General features: G+C 45.9%; 1 protein-coding gene and 1 long non-coding RNA gene across 3 annotated transcripts in view; one reads left to right on the top strand and one right to left on the bottom strand.

Annotated features, from left to right (window-relative positions):
• SCAI (suppressor of cancer cell invasion) overlaps positions 1–16,906 on the bottom strand; it is a 1,073,481-nt gene that overhangs the window by 427,861 nt on the left and 628,714 nt on the right. The gene's annotated exons all lie outside the window — the stretch shown is intronic.
• LOC120914253 lies at positions 5,816–7,487 on the top strand. The gene is made up of 4 exons (XR_005743641.1): positions 5,816–5,960; positions 6,356–6,480; positions 6,718–6,913; positions 7,035–7,487. It is a non-coding gene; the product is annotated as an uncharacterized LOC120914253 (long non-coding RNA).

Here is a 16,906-nt window from a genome sequence, read left to right on the forward strand (position 1 = left end):
AGTTATGGGGGACACACAGGTGCTCTTGAGTCTAGATGTAAAACCAGCTGTTTATTTTATATTATCTCACTGTGTGAATGAATGCTTCACGTTTGCCCTTCACATTCTAGTAAAGTTGAACAAACACATCATCTTGTCAACATTGTTTATAAACAATGTTTTACACCAAATAGGCATGTCCACAGGTGTGCTTTTCCTGGAACAACGGAAAACATCGGATTTGTGAGGAACGATGTGGAGGAACGATGTTTACTACGAACAGTAAAATAATACACTTTGCAAAAACAAATTACTTTGCCATGTTCAAAAGTACTACCAGGCCAAAGAAGCACATGGAGAAAAACATGTTCACAAATTAGAAAGTCAATTGCAAATAAAACATTCAAATTACCTACTACCTCTGGCTCACGCAGTTTCAAGTCCGACCATCTCTTTCTCAGCTGCTCCTTGGACCTTGTGACCCCAAATATGGCATAAAGTCTCCTTGCCACTGTATCCATAATTTTTGCCTTCCTCCGATTAGGGGTGTTGTATGGGCCATAATCCCTATCATAGTCTTTCCTCCGCAGAATGTCCACCATCTCCACCATTTCTTCTAGTGACATATTTGTCGCTTTGTAGCGCCTGGGCCTGGATCGTGACGTTCCCGCCTCCCGCCTTTCCTCGTCGGCAAAGGGTAACCCACGCTCCTGTGACCCTACCATATTTTCGTTCCATAATGTTTTAAAGGGCGTGGAAAAGAGGGAATGGTCCGTCATGGGCGGGCGAAGAGGGCAGTGATTCACGCATGCGCGGGTATATAACAAGAACGACGTGATTACGTGAGTTAACGCGGAGTCTGCTCGAGCGGAAGTTTGTCACGGCAGAAACAAAGGTACTTTTGAAACTAGAACCAGCAGAGGCCTAGAGACTTGAGTATAATGGGATGTGGGGTTTATATGTTGATTGAACCCTTGCACGATTATTTAGCTTGGGGCTCACCATGCTTTTTTGCCCTCCTTTTGCTTGGAGATTGCTTCAAATATATATGTGAGATTAAAAAAACATCCTTATTTTAGTGTGTATCACATCAGGCAACGATTGTGATGTTGGACAGAGGTAATTAGCCAGTGTATCATCTCATCAATGATGAGAGGGGCATGATATCTACACTGAATAGGGCTTTGATAAATGCTATCATTACTTTGTAATGTTATTATGCCACTTATTTAGTGAAATGAAAACACAGGGTTTGCAGGTAAAGTCAGCATTTTCACCAACAATGGGGCAGAACTGGGCATCATTTTAGCAGCAGGAGACAGTGTGTTTGAGGCTCAAAAGATTGTGCACAGAATCTGACAATGTCAAAGCTCAGCCAAGTGGTTCTAATTTTTTTTTTTTTTTTTTATTTCAAGGACTGGTGCAGTACTGTCTGTGTTGGAAACCAACCATAAAAACCTTTTCAAATATACATTAACTTGGGACCTAAAATCCCGCCTCTCCTTGTAAGGTTTCCAACACTAGGTGATACCAATTATATTAAAACTATATATTTTTTTTTTCAAAAAATGTGCAGTATTGTACCTGGTACTATCTAGATGGAATACTAAAACTGATGCGTTTCTGTCATTTTTAACTAATGTTTTTGCGATCACAGGGCTAGAACCCTGCATGTGACTTGATCCTGGAGCCTCTTTGGTATCTTCGAAGGGTGGTGGGACTTTTTCACATGCAGAATTCCCCCTGTGTGTTCCTATTATCTCCCATCTGAGGGAGTATCTCCAATTCCTATTGTGTCTTATCTTGCTCTGTGAAGCGCTGACCAATTGATCTAACAGTGTCTGAATAGTCCCCAATTGGGATCGTTATTTTATTTTACCTCACAATGTCGCAATTTTCGGGCCAAATCTGGGAGCAATTCCTTGACACGATACTAAATTCCTGCACCCCCCAGGTAGAAACAGATATAGGTATCGAGGTGTTCTTCTCCAAACTTAAAAGGTTAATGGAGAAGAAATCCAATCTGGGATGGCATATGCGTTTTTTCAATCGCTATTTAAGGGAAAATGTGAATCCTCAAGGTTTGAGGATACAGATTTTTCCGACTTTTGATGTTACCGAAGACAATCTAAAAGAAAAATGGGAAAAAAATTTAAGCCAATGTTCAGCAAACATGATGCTGAAAGAGAAACATAATCTGGAGTTGATTGAACTTGATACTGAAATTGAGACACTACGAAGAACTGCCACACAATATGCGTCCATCCCTGAATTCAAAACCAAAGAGCAGGAATTAATTCAACATTTAGTAAAATACAATAAAAATATAGTACTTAAAAAAGACCAAAAATTCTATAAAGATAAACTTGCATTTACAGGCGGCTATGCATATAGGTGGCAAAAGGGGTCTACCAATTTTCGCGGTAAAAATCGCAAATTGAATACTTATTCTAACCCTGCAAATTATTTATCTGATTCTGAATTATCTGCTTCCTCTTCAGTTTCTTTTCAGCAACCTTTCGATCGGACGAACCAAGGATCATCACGTAGAGGACGAGCACAGAAAAGGGGTAATGGTGGTGGTGCACACATTCAGGGAGGCACACAAAAGAAGCGGATTGTTTCCCCTCAGACACGTCAGGGGGGTAACAACACTTCTGAAGTCTGTAAGGACACTCAAGGTGACCTGGTGGTGGGAATTCAATCTCTGACTATGTTTACAGAACCTAATGCAACTGGGGAAGGACCCCCACCTAGAGAACTAGGAGCCACCCCTAAAAATACTCAGACCAAAATGAACCCTGGTCCGATCCCTTTAGGAACTATCCATACAGCCCTAACCCCAATATCTCAAATGAAAATGGGGAAAATAGACGCTTTTATGATCAAACAATAAATGCCCAATCACCCTCTGAAGTAGTAGGCTTAGATGTCATCAACCTATCATCTTACAACCTATCAAATTCTGAATAGGACTATGTTTCTGTCCCGCTCAGCCAATTGACAAATTTACACTAGCATAAGATTTGCATTTGTTCGCTCGGAATTTAACTTATAAGTTTATCTTTGATAATGACCGAGGAAAAATAATTGGCCGAGAGGAGGATATGTACAAAGGATTTAAAGTACAAGACTTTAGAGCACTCAAAATTCTCATACAATTATTGGATGAGAACGAGAGAATGGGGGACCCTGATGACATAGCAACAGAGGAGGATGAACAATTAACTGATAAGACTGTCTAACCTAATAAATTTAGGGCGAAGTCTGAAAAATTCCCAAACCTTCAAACTAGCCCTGCTATTTGGGCGTTCCTCAAACAGACTAAAAAGCAGATCGAGAATTTCCCTTTTTCTAAAGCAAGCAGGAAATCAAACCTATCAATAGAACATCAGGAAGCTCTCCATAAAATAGCTAAGAACAATGAAATCGTAGTAAAACCATCAGACAAAGGTGGCAACGTGGTTGTAATGGACAAGTGCAACTACGTTGCCATGTGTAACAAAATCCTTGACAATAGTGAATGGTACAGGCAGATCCCAAATGAAAGCATAGTAGAATTTAGAAATCAATAACAATCTATTCTAGCAGATGCTTTTGAGCACTCATTAATAGACAAGGATCTTTTCGAATATCTTAATGTGAAATGGCCAGTTACCCCTACCTTTTACTCTATGCCCAAGGTACATAAAAACATCAAAAATCCCCCTGGACGACCAATTGTGTCTGGCATCGGTTGCCACACAGAAACGGCAAGTAAATACATAGACTGCCAGCTCCGCCCACATGTTATGGGCTTGCCCTCTTACCTTAAAGACACATTGGATCTTTTAAAAACTGTTGAGGGTATGAATGTCCCAGCTGATACTATCCTAGCAGCCATTGATATAGAGGCTTTATACTCTAGTATCCCTCACTCCAAAGGTGTTGAAATTATTGCAAGTTTCCTACAAGAGCAGGACAGACACAACTGTAAACTCTGTAGATTTGTCACGTCATTACTGGAACACATTCTTACCACAAATGCGTTTCTCTTTAATGGCTCCACTTACCTCCAGGTACAGGGGGTTGCGATGGGGACTTTGTGTGCCCCATCGTATGCCAACCTGTACCTGGGGGGGTGGGAAAGGGAGCTGTTCGCAGATGACGGCGCCACGATGTACCTCTGCCACATCCTTTTGTGGCGGAGGTACATCGACGATGTCCTAGCCGTCTGGGCGGGCTCAGCCGATCAATTAGCAAACTTTATGCAATACATCTCTCATAACAGCTTTAACTTGAAATTTACGATTCAATCAAGCCCCACGAGTATTCCCTTTTTAGACCTGAAGCTAATTATTGATCCGAATGGTCTCATACATAGTAATCTCTATCGGAAAGAAACGGCAGGGAATACAATCTTGCACTACTCAAGTGCCCATCCCCGCCCGCTGGTAAGAAGTATTCCTTTCGGACAATATTTAAGGATCAGGAGAAATTGTACCAAAGAGGCAGACTTTGAGATAGAATCAAAGGCTCTTTATGAGAGATTGCTTTTGAGAGGCTATAGCAAGAAGGTATTGAGACAAGCCTATCGGAGGGCTAAATTGAAAACCAGAGAAACTTTAATTTTTGAGTCTAAAAGAAAGGAAACCAATTCCACAACTAAGTACATCACTACGTTCAGTGACAATCAAGATGTCTTTCGCCGGATTAATGCCAATAATTGGCATTTCCTTGCGGAAGACCCTGTGGTCTCGAAATATGTGGCAGCACAACCAGAAATCGTCTACAGACGACCAAGATCCATCAGAGACAACTTAGTACATAGCCACTTAAGTGTAGGCACAATATCAGCCAATACAGTGGAACAGAAAGGGACCTTCAGATGCGGTCAATGTGATCGATGTCCCTGGGTAAAAGAGGGGAGGGGTTGCCCCCTGCCAAAGGGAGGCTACCATAAATCGAAGACCTATGCGGACTGCACCACGGTGGGGGTTGTGTATTTAGCAACCTGTACCTGTGGTGCGTTCTACCATAGGTAAGACAAAAAGACCATTCGCCAAACGTATTCAGGACCATCTGTACTATTTGGAAGCAGGCCTATTATATACACCGATCTGTAATCATGTAGGATTGCAACACAGTTTTGACCCTGCTGTGATTTCATTTTTTGTGTTAGAGGTTATCTCCCCCTCAGAAAGAGGAGGTAATTTTGACAAGAAAATGTTACAGCAGGAAACCCGCTGGATTTTCAATCAAAGAGCCACCTATACGCCAGGCTTAAATTCAGCTTTATCCTTTAAACCATTTTTATAGATGAGTTATGGAAATGTCTGCAGGATTAATGACTGATCTTTATATTTATTGTTATTTTTACATTCAGAATCAGTATGAATCCAAGCCCACATCTGCCATCTAGAGGCTATTTTCTGGTATATTTTTATCTGCAAATTGGTAAAGTGACAGTCTATCAGGTTTTATGTTAATCTGTCTAAATTGATAATCCTCCCTCTGGAGGACTGGTGCATTCATTGAATCGCTGTTTATATTTAATAATGGATGATTTGATGATGCACACTGCCATGTATTATATCACTACGTTATACTTTATATATTTTTTATGTAGAATACCAAATGTGTACTTTCATTCCTTGTCGGCAGACATGTGTGGATCCAGCAATTTGGGTGGGGAACCACTAGGTGGCGCTGTCAGAGCGTCAGCTTTCCAGGCAGTGAAGTTGTTGATCCTGCTGCTGAGGATGGGTTTTCCCATCCATACAGATCGCAGTGCATGTGCAGTGTAGCCGTTTTTGGCCCATCTGCACATGCGCTGGCCAGTCTGGATCCGATGGAAGTGATGTAAGGGGTCATTGTGACCCTCCACTTCCGGTTCGCCCTGGTCATTTAACCACCAGCGTGTGGAGAGTATTCAAACACGCCGGGGATACAGAGACATACAGACATTCAGGGGAGGACTCCTAAAGCTTACACTCACCAAGGTAGGAACCAGGACCTGTCTTTTCTTCTCTTTTATCCTCTCTATGTGGCGCCTGAGCACTGGACTTCTTGAAGTGTGATTTGGAGCCTGGATTAATTGCCTTGCTTTGCTGTCCTGTGCTATTTATACTACTTTATATTATATTATTTTATTGTTTAGGAAACTCCTCCTTATTTGGCCAAGCGTTTTTTCCCTCCTACCCCCTCTTTAATAATTGGGAAATGTTATTATAAGTATACATCATTGCTGATTAAGTGACAGCCGGCATTTTCAAGAGCATTATATATCCAGAATCCACACTTCTGTGCTGACCAGCCCCACATATACAGGTTTATTAAATGCAGTATTATCATTTCTGTTTTTAAGACAGCAGTCATAACTATATGAATTATACAGGTTCTGGGACTACCTTCAACATACTGACCTATCTATCATAGCCCCCTAGGGGACTGGTCTCCCCAGAAATCTCTGTCCATTACCTGCCCCTATGATTATCTAGGTGGTTTTAAGTGCAATAGCAGGTATGTAAGATTTGTTTTTTTAACTTTTTACTTTGATGCGGCTTTTTCTTTTCTTTGCTATGCATTATTAATGGGAGAAACTCTATATATATTTATATGGTGACTATGATCAGTATTTATAGGTATGCTATTTAACACTAGCAAACTATTGCCATGCATTTATACATTAATATGTATGATTTTGTAGACTCATATACATATGACCTTTACTAGCTGTCACCATTGTTACTCTTATAGATTTCTTTGCTATACCTACCTGCCAAAATCACCAGGGGAACGACTTCACTATAAACCCTGTGGTTCTGACTCCCGCGGGGGGTTAAGCTGCAGCTCGGACAAGCTTCCACCTTGTGACCATTTCTATCTCTCCCCCCCCCCCTTTGTTGTATCCCATTTGTCTTCGCTGACATGGTTTGTTACTCCACAATTGTTGGTGAGCATGCATCTATTATTATTACGTTTTACTGTTTTGTATTAATATAAGAATAAATTTATCCTATGCCCGTTAAACATTATATGTGATTAATTTGTTTTCTTGTTTCACATATTATCAGATGAGAATGTATTGTAGATGAATGCGGCGCCCAGAAGACGCTCCCTTTTGCGAAACATGTCGGCGACTAGCATCTAACTTTCATGTGCATCTCGTCTGTAACAGGGCAACCAATGATTTTATCATTGCATTCTAAATGTTTTCTTTTATGTATTTAAATAAATGTTTATATTTTTCTATACAAATGTTATTGGCTCACCTACCCCTGACACGACACACCATAGAGTCCTATATCACTGATGCGGTTTCTATACCGACTCAGTTGTTTTTTGTTCTTAATCTGGTTCTAATTTGTGTTTTTTGTTATTTCAGTTTAACATGGATCAACTCAATGTCCACAAAAATCTGGCAAGATTGATTGAAAAATACCGGGAACTCCCGTGCCTTTGAGATTTGAGGCTCCCATCATACAAGTCTAATGTGAGAACGGCAACACTCGAACAAGTTGCAACATACATGCAGACTTGGATACCGGAGTGCACAGGCACCATGATACGGGACAAAATAAACAACATCAGTGGCACATACAGAAAGGCCTACCGTAAACTACACAAACCACAGAGGTCAGGAGCAGCAGCACGTGCTGCAAAGGAGCCCAAACTGTGGTACTACACGGAGCTCAGTTTTTTGGAGGTTCAAATGGAGGGCTGGGATTCAATTTCCAGTCTTCCTTCCACCCTTCCTTCCAGGCGTCGTTCCACCAGAACTTCCACGGTTCCCCCCACCCCTGCAGAGTGTGAGCAGGAGCTGGCTGACATCGAGGACGCAGATCTGCCGGGCTTCAGTGACGTATAGTAGTTTACAACATATTTCTTGGCTGCAAAATCTTGTGGGTTTATTGAAATGAATTTGTTAGCAACAAGGAAAGATTGTAAACCCAAACAAAAGTTGGGTGCAGAAACAATTGTGTCAGGGATGCCAACTGAATGAATGAATGAATGAAGAATTTATATAGCGCGACGCATGCGAACTAAATCGCCTCTGGGCGCTGGTTGTTCCTGTCTCCTTTGATATCAAAAGAGATGAGTTTTGATCTTTCTCCTGAAGCCTAGGTGGTTCTCCTTCAACCGAATGTTGGTTGGTAAAGCGTTCCATAGTCTGGGACCTTGGACCGCAAATCTTCTTTCTCCTTTGGACTTGTAATTGGCTTTCGGTATTTGGAGCAGGTTTTGATTGGTGGATCGCAGAATGCGATTGGAGTTGTGAGCTTTTATTTTGTCGCATAGATAATGGGGAGCATTCCCATGGATACATCTATGCGTTAGACAGAGTGCTTTAAAGACAATTCTGTCTTTTATTGGCAACCAGTGTAGAGTTCTCAGTGAAGGTGAGATTGATTCCCAGGGTTTTTTCCCAGTCACAAGTCTGGCGGCCGTATTTTGAACGACTTGCAGACGAGCGATTTGGTACTTTGGGAGTCCGAGGTAGAGGGCGTTTGCATAATCCAATCTGGAGTTTACAATAGCTCCCACCACGGCCGCTATGTCTTCTTTGGGAATAAAAGGAGTGAGTTTGCGTAGTAGGCACAGCACATGGTGAGATCCGCTGACTACTGACCCTATCTGTGGGTCCATTGTCATGTAGGAGTCAAAGATGACCCCAAGACTTTTGACTTTGGCGCTAGGGGTGATGATTTTGCCCAGAATGGACGGGGGTATCCATGTTGTTGCAGGTTGATTCATGCGCTTGGTGTGAAACAGGAGAAGTTCTGTTTTTGCTCCGTTGAGTTTAAGATAACTCTTTGTCATCCAGTCCTCTATCAAAGAGAGGCATGTCTCTAGATTGAGATGGTGATCTTTTTTGTTGCAAATACGGAGATACAGTTGCGTGTCGTCAGCATATGAGTGATAAAGCAGTTTTTGGCTGCTAATGATTTTAAAGAGGGGACGAAGATAGATGTTAAACAGCACCGGTGATAGAGGCGATCCTTGAGGGACTCCGTGCGATACCATGCGTTTCTCAGAAGTGAAAGGTCCCAATTTCACTGTTTGTGATCGGTTTTCCAAAAAAGAGGAAAACCAAGATAAATCACCTTCTGCGACTTTGGCTACGTCCGTTAGCCAAGTTAGTAATAGTTTGTGGTCTACCGTGTCAAAAGCCGCGCTTAGGTCCAGCAGAACCAGGAGACAAGATTCTCCTTCGTCTGCGGCCTCGAGAGCGTCGTCCCATATTTTGAGCAATGCTGTTTCCGTACCGTGTCCGGGACGGAAGCCAGATTGAAATGGATCAAGTAGGTTGTGGGTATCTAGATGCTGTTGCAGCTGTTGTACCACTACTTTCTCCATGACCTTGGAAAGAACGTTTAGACCTGTTATGGGACGGCGATGAAGTGGGTCCTTGGGGTCTAAGGTGGGTTTCTTCAAGATGGGTTGGATTATGCAGGGTTTCAGAATGAGAGTCTGTTCAATTTCTATTCGTAATAAAAAAAATGTCGAGAGCATGAAAATGTGTGTGATTGATTGTGATTGATTGTGCAAAATATTAAAACATGTCCCTTTTTACCAGCCAGGAGGCGGAAGACCCCGAAGATGTCAGCCAGGCAGAAGGGGTGAGTGGCAGCCAGGAGGAGGCCAGGCCCAGTGGATGTCAGCCAGTCCCCAGACTCAGCACCATCTCCTATTATTTCATTTTTCCAGAATAAATGGAAATTAATTTTACGTTACAACCTTGTCTATTGTGTTTTTCTGGTGAATAGCCATCAAACATTTCCAAAATACAATGTGCAATTAACAAAGGACACAACCTCCTTGAGGGGGGGGGGGGGGGGAGGAACATTGGTGTGATAACTTGACCAAAAAAAAAAAAAAAAAAACATAACTCCCAAAAAAAAAACATTGGTGTGATAACTTGACCAAAAAAAAAAAAAAGGCTAAAGTCCAAAAAAAAAACACCAAAAAATTTATAAACTATTGGTGTGATAACTTGACAAAAAAACGAAAAAAAAAAATTGTGGAGTACAAAGAAATATTTTGGAGATCTGGCTAGGGAAAAATGATTAAAAAAAAGGAGATCACAAGCAAAAAATAAAAGAATTCTGTATGGGAGAACACTGGCTAAATAGCATCAGCTAAACAACGTGTTCATTCTAGCAATAGAGCGAAGAAACAAATGCTCAGCAAGAAACGGAACACTACTTTTAAAAATGTAGAATGTGCAATCTCAAAAACGAATGCAAGGTTTACAAGAACGAGCGCTCCGGTCCCCTCATTTAGTCTGAGCATGCGCGGGTTTTGAACCGATGCGTAGGTTTTTGAACCAATGCTTTTGTGTACTAACCATCGGTTTGGACCGATCGGGCAGCGGTCCATCGGTTCGGTTTTGAAGCATGTTTTAAAATTTTGGACCGAAGGAAAACAGACCGATGGCCTATACACACGGTCGGTTTGGACCGATGAAACTGAACTTCGGTCCATTCTCATCGGTTTTGTCCGACCGTGTGTACGGGGCCTCAGTGAGACCAGGTTTCCCTGTGGACACTGTAGTGTATGCTCGGGTTATTTTTGTGAGAAAACGGGTAAGTTGGATATAAGAGAATGAAGTGGGACTAAAGGCTTTAGAAATTAACTCTCTATAGGTCTGTATCCCTTCCCTCACCCATGGATGTAAATTTAAGTTGGGTATAATATGTTCATAAATTTGCAGTTGGAAATCTGTGCATTTATCCATATTGTCCTGAGGGACTACGGTGTGTAGATTAGTCCATGCTAGTAATGTGGCATCTATCAAGGGGAAGGGTTTATAATTTAGTTTCATACGAGTCAGACTTGATAACAGGGTGGGCAAGTGTTTATTGCCCACTATGTACTTCTCAACCTGGACCGTAACAAGCAGTACAAACCAAGGAGGGGTGGGTGCTGTGTCCATCTATGAACTCAGAGAAATGGATTTTACGGTGAGTACAAAAATCCTATTTTCTCTTCCGTTCATAGACGGACACAGCCTTCATTGACATTAGGGATGTCCCCAAGCAGTGTCAAAAAATTAGAGGGGTGGGAAAGTAACATAGCAAACCAGGTTACACCCCAAACAAAAACTGGAGTTGCTCAACGGAGAAACTCCAATCATAAACTGCCGCCCGTAACACCTGCGGCTGAAGGAGGCATCAAAAGATGCACACACATCCACCCACCTCGCAAAACTTTTGAAAAAACGTGGATAGACGACCAGGATGCATCCCAACACCACTGTAACACAGAGGCACGATGCCGGAAAGCCCAAGAGGCCCCGATCACCCTGGTCGAATGCGCCATAACCCGAAAGGGGGGCGCACGCCCCTTCAGGGCATAGGCCTGAAGCACAATCCGTTGGAACCACCTAGGAACGGTGGCCGATGAGACTGCCAGGCCCTCTTGTAGGGCCAGCCACCGACACGAACAGTGAGCCCGACTTTCGGAACGGAACCGTAACATATAAGTACACTCGTAGGGCCCGAACCACATCCAGAGGATGCAAAGTGGCCTCCTCATGGCATTTCAGCCGAGGACATAAGGATGGAAGAACAATGTCCACCTCAATGAGAAAAGCCGAAACGACCTTAGGGAGAAAAAATGGCTGCGGCCGCAGCACTACCTCATCCATACAGATGACCAAGCAGACAGCCTTGCAAGACAAGGCCGCCAGATCAGACAGACACACGTCTGATCGAGGTAATTGCTACCAGAAACAAAATCACCTTTTGTGACAACAAAAAAACTCCCAAATGTCCTCAAAGGGAGCATCCCGAAGCACTGAATAGACTAAATTCAAGTCCCATGGGGGTAATGGAGGGCGCACCGGAGGGGCCACCTGCCAGACCCCCTGACCCAACGTACGCACCCAGGAGTGCAACGCCAAGGGTCGCTGCAAGCAAAAACAGCCAGAGCAGAAATCTGGCTCCTAACCGTACGTAAGGCGAGAGCCTGAACCACTCCCTGCTGCAAAGACCGCAGAATCCTGTACACAACGCATGTACGAGAGTGCCAGTTCATCTCCCCACACACAGAGATGTAGGCCTTCCATGTATGAGGAAAAAACCTACGTGAGGTAGACTTCCGTGCACGCAGCACGGTAGAGACCACCGAGCCCAATAGGCCTCGGTCCTTAAGCCCCTGGTTCTCAACAGCCACGCCGCTAAGGCCAGTGGCTGTAAAACAGGGTGGAAGATCGGACCCTGTAACAGAAGATCAACTCCCAGGGGAAGACGCTAGGGGGCGTCTGCCACCAGACGCATTAGGTCTGCGTACCAGAAGCGATGCGGCCAATCTGGGGCAATCAGGACTGATAGAATCACTACAGCTTCCTCTCTGCGCAGCAGGCGAGGAAGAAGCTTCCGAGGAGGGAAGGTACAGACCCCGAAACACCTGCGAGTGGAGAGACCACTCTCCTTGGCCCAGTGCAGTTCGACTTAGGAAGTCGGCTAGCCAATTCCGTACTCCCGGAATGTACCCGGCCGATAGACCCGGAACGTACCCTTCGGCCCACCGAAAGGATGTGCGAGACCCCCGTCGCTGTAACAGAACTCCGTGTGCCTCCCTGAAGATCAACCAACTCCACGGCCGTGGCGTCATCGGACAGGATCCTGACCTGTTGGCCCTGTAGATCCAGGGACCACCTGGCAAGGCAAAGCTTGATTGCTCAGAGCTCCAGAACGTTGATCAGTAGGCAGGACTCCACCTGAGTCCAGTGCCCCTGGGCTGACTGGGTGCCCCAGGCGCCCCTCCCCAACCGGAGAGGCTGGCATCCGTCGTGACCACTGTCCAGCAGAAAAAAATAAATAAAAAAGACTTCCCGGCCCGAAGCACCGGAAACACCAGCCACCACACCAGGGGAGACATGATCAGATGACTCAACTGAATCTGGTAATTCAGAGATGATGGAAGCTAGTCCCATCGTGACAGCAATTCCCTCCAAAGTACCCTGGCGTGGAATTGGACATACGGAACCGCCTCGAAAGAGGCCACCAACAGACCCAGAACCTTCCTGCAGAACCACAGATATGACCGTTTCTGGGTCGGCAACTGCTGCACAGAATAGTTTTCCGTTAGGAGAAAAACACTACCGCCCCAGCGGAATCCAGGACTAGTCCCAGGCATTCCAGTCCCCGAGACGGAATCAACCCTGATTTCAGGACAATCCAGAAACCAGCCGAACACTCGGAGAGCCTGACGCGTGATAGACACGGCTCCACCAATGCAGAGCTCGATGAAGCTCGTAGGAGAATGTCGTCCCGACATCCCATAACAAACCCCCGCTGTCACAGCCGGGCAAGTATCGGGACGAGCACCTTGGCGAAAACCCGCCGAATGGGAAGGACACAAATTGAAAATGGTCCCCCCTGACCGCAAAGCACAGAGTCTCTGGTGCTTTGAGGATACGCGAACATGTAGGTACAAGTTCATGACATCCAAGGATGCCAGAATGGAGTGCCGGTATTACAAAGCGAATCGACATCACCTGAAAGTTTGCACCTTGACAAAACAAACGAGGGACTTGAGGCCCAGGATCGACCGGGCCCCATCCTCCGTGGTGACACAAACAGAATGGAGTAAAACCCCTGAGACCTTTCCAACGAGGGAACTGGCACAAGCACTCCCCTGACCAGAAGATCCTGGACAGCCCCTGACAGAGCCAACCGGCGAACCGGAGGAGGCCGGAGGGAAAAAAACCTGTTTTGGCAGACAAGAGAGAAACTCAATCTTGTACCCCAAGGAAACCACTTCGCAACCCCAACGGTCGGAGAGGAGAGACCTCCACCAAGCCACGAATGTGCGAAGCCAGTCTCCCACCCGAGACACGGGCGGGAGCAGACCCACAGGCGGAAGCAGGTATGTCCGCAGACTTGTTAGGCATGCGGTATCAGGTGCGCTGCAACCCCGTGGCGGGGATTTAAGCACCATGTAGACCTACCCCCACCGCACAGGGCGGGCGAAAAAACGCTCGGAGGTAGTCAAGGAGGGTCCTTGCGTAGGGCAAGGTCCCAAGCCCTTCCCAGACTGTGGGAACAGCATGTGCTTACCACCCATGGCATCCACAATGATGCCACCCAGGGAAGTCCCAAAAAGGACTGTTCACCCTTAAAGGCCATCACCAAGGCCTCCTTAGAGGACTAGTCTGCAGACCAGCTCTTCAGCCACACAAGGCGGCGCAGAACCCTGCATAAACGGAAGCTCCGGAACGTATCCATGACCGCCTCGCAGAGAAAGTTCAGACCCCGAACTATCGTTCAGCCAGGTCCCAAGAGGACTCGGAAGCGTCCCCTGCTTCCAGCTCCTGCAGCAGGAGCTTTGCCCTGTCAGTCGGGGCCTGACCAGGGCCCCGGCCAGAGCCGTCCTCACCGCCGAACCCACCACCGTGAATAGGGAGCGGGCCATGGCCTCCACTCTCCCATCAGCGGGATCCTGAAATGCAGGAGCCTCTTCCACAGGCAACGTGGTGGCCCTGCACAGTCTGGACATAGGGGGTCCACTGGCGGAGGAGACCTACTTTTTTTTTTTTTATTATTAAAAGTCCCCCTCAAGGGGGTAACGGGTTGCAAAGTTTGACAAACTTTTTGCGGTGCATCCCATTTCTTGCATAACATATTGTCCAAATAAGGAACACAAGGAACACTTCAGCGGTGCATGGCGATCTGCGGAATCCAAAAGGTACTGACGCAGTGGTGTCTCCGCCACATCCTCAATTTTTTAGAGTCTCAGGCACCGCAGAAAAACAAGAGCTCCAACAATTATTGCTGACACTGCAGCAGAGACATCCTCACTATCCATGTGGGGTCAAGCCCACAGCCTCTGACATACCAGAACCAGATTCCATGTCAGAGACATCCCCAGAAGCAGGCTCAGGGATGGGGCACTTTTTTACCCCCCATCCGGGCACTAGCTGCTTCAAAACTGGCAAGAAAAACCAGGATAGGCAACCTAACAGATGTGGCAGGGGAAGGGACGCTAAGGGTTAACTCAGGCCTAGTGTAGAGGGAGACCTGGCTCAGGTTCCACAGCGCCAGCGCTGAGACACCCCCCCTGCAAGGCAGGACAAAAAAATCCCCACTGGTCACCTCCTTGCAGCTAATGGAGAGCATGGGGTCCCCTGGTACTCACCACCCCACCCGGTGCAGCGTGGTCCGAGAAGGTCAAGGTGTGTAGAGAAGCCGTGCAGCGCTGTGTCTGTTTTCCCCTGTGACACATCCGCGGTGTTTGCAGCGCCAAAAGCCGCCACACAAGGCAGACGAAAAAATCAAGATGGCCGCCGATCGCTGAAAAACAGCATAGGACCACAAGAAAATGGCCGCCGGACTATATAAGGCTAGGCTCTGGCAAAATGGCCACCATGTCGCAGATTTAAAAAGACAGTGACACAGCAACTGTCACACAGAAAAAACACCTCACAGCACACTGCAAAGGCCCAGAAGTGAACACCACAGCCCCCTGCAGTGACACACACACAGCCCCTGCTACACCCGGGCCCAGTGACATGAGCCCCAGAAAAAAAAACCCTCACAGCCGTCACCCAAAAGGGAAGGAGGGAGAGGAATAAGGGAGAGAGGAAAGCAGGGAAAAAAACCCTCAGTCGACCTCCCAAGGGAAACATTCCAGCCAGACCACTTACCTGAGTAAGAGGCCACTACTTACCCGTCCTGCGACTACCAGGCTGGAGGTATCCCAGACAGAACCAACGTCCGTGAACGACATGGCCAGACACACTGTGACAAAGCCATAAAAGACCGGTCATATGTGTGCCCTAGAACCAAAGTTCCCCGGCCGCCCCTGGAGCAACGGGGCCTGTCGTGGACGTTCCAAAGCTAAGCTAAGGGTCGGCAAACGCTCGAAGGCTGAACCTGGGGGGACTACAAGTGTCGAGGACCCAGCCTGTCACCCAGTCGGCTGTTGATAGAAGAATCACAGGATTCAAAAAAATGCAGGAACAACATAATAAAAGCGAGAAAAATCGCAAGAAAAAAAACTCCAGAGTCCAGGACTCCAGAGAGAGCCTGACTCTTCTGTCGTTAGGCAGAAAAAGACTGCGGCTCTTAGAGCAGGGTGTGGGTTATGCCTAGGGGAGCCACGCCCCCTGGGAGGAGCGGCACGAAGGAAAGGTTTTAACACTTTTAAGTGCTGTTAAAATCTGCCTAAATCTCCTGGTAGAAAGAAGCATAATCCTAATGTCAATGAAGGCTGTGTCCGTCTATGAAGGGAAGAGAAATTGGTCCGGTTTTATTATTGGTATGGTCCTAAAATAATAAATGATTTTAGGTAGAAGTGTCATCTTGAAGGCTACGATCCTACCCACCCAGGACATTTCAAAGTTCGATATATGCTGAAGATCTTGTTTAATTACCCCTAGCAGCCTAGGAAAATTTGCTTTGTACGTGGACTCTGTTGTGGATGATAGCGCAACTCCCAGGTATGTTAGATTCTGAGAAACCCATTGGAACGGGAATGTTTCCTTAAGGTATTCCTTCATTTTTTTGTCATTCCAATCGGTAGAATAGAAGATTTGTTAGAGTTCAGCTTGTAGTAAGAAGCCAACCCAAAATTGTTTAAAATTGATTGCACCTTTTTCAGTGAAGTGGCCGGATTGGTTAGTGTCAATACCACATCGCCGGCAAACAACCCAATTTTATGGGGGCAACTACCTATTTGTATGCCTGAGATGGAGTTGCATGATCTAATGGCCTCTGCCAGTGGCTCCATTATTAACTACTTGAGCTCCGGCATATTGTCAAATGACAGCGGCAAGGTGGCTCTATAAATCCCAGCCACCGTCTTTTGACGTCTTCATGTCCTCCGGCCACTGGGGGGGGGGGCGCGCGCGCACTCGGCGCGTCCCCGAGATGCCGATGCGCGTGCCTGGCGGCCGCGATTTCCTCCAGTTACCCGCGATCGGCAATGACAGAGCAGG

Source organism: Rana temporaria, chromosome 9 (genome assembly GCF_905171775.1).
Source record: "Rana temporaria chromosome 9, aRanTem1.1, whole genome shotgun sequence".
Classification (NCBI taxonomy): domain Eukaryota; kingdom Metazoa; phylum Chordata; class Amphibia; order Anura; family Ranidae; genus Rana; species Rana temporaria.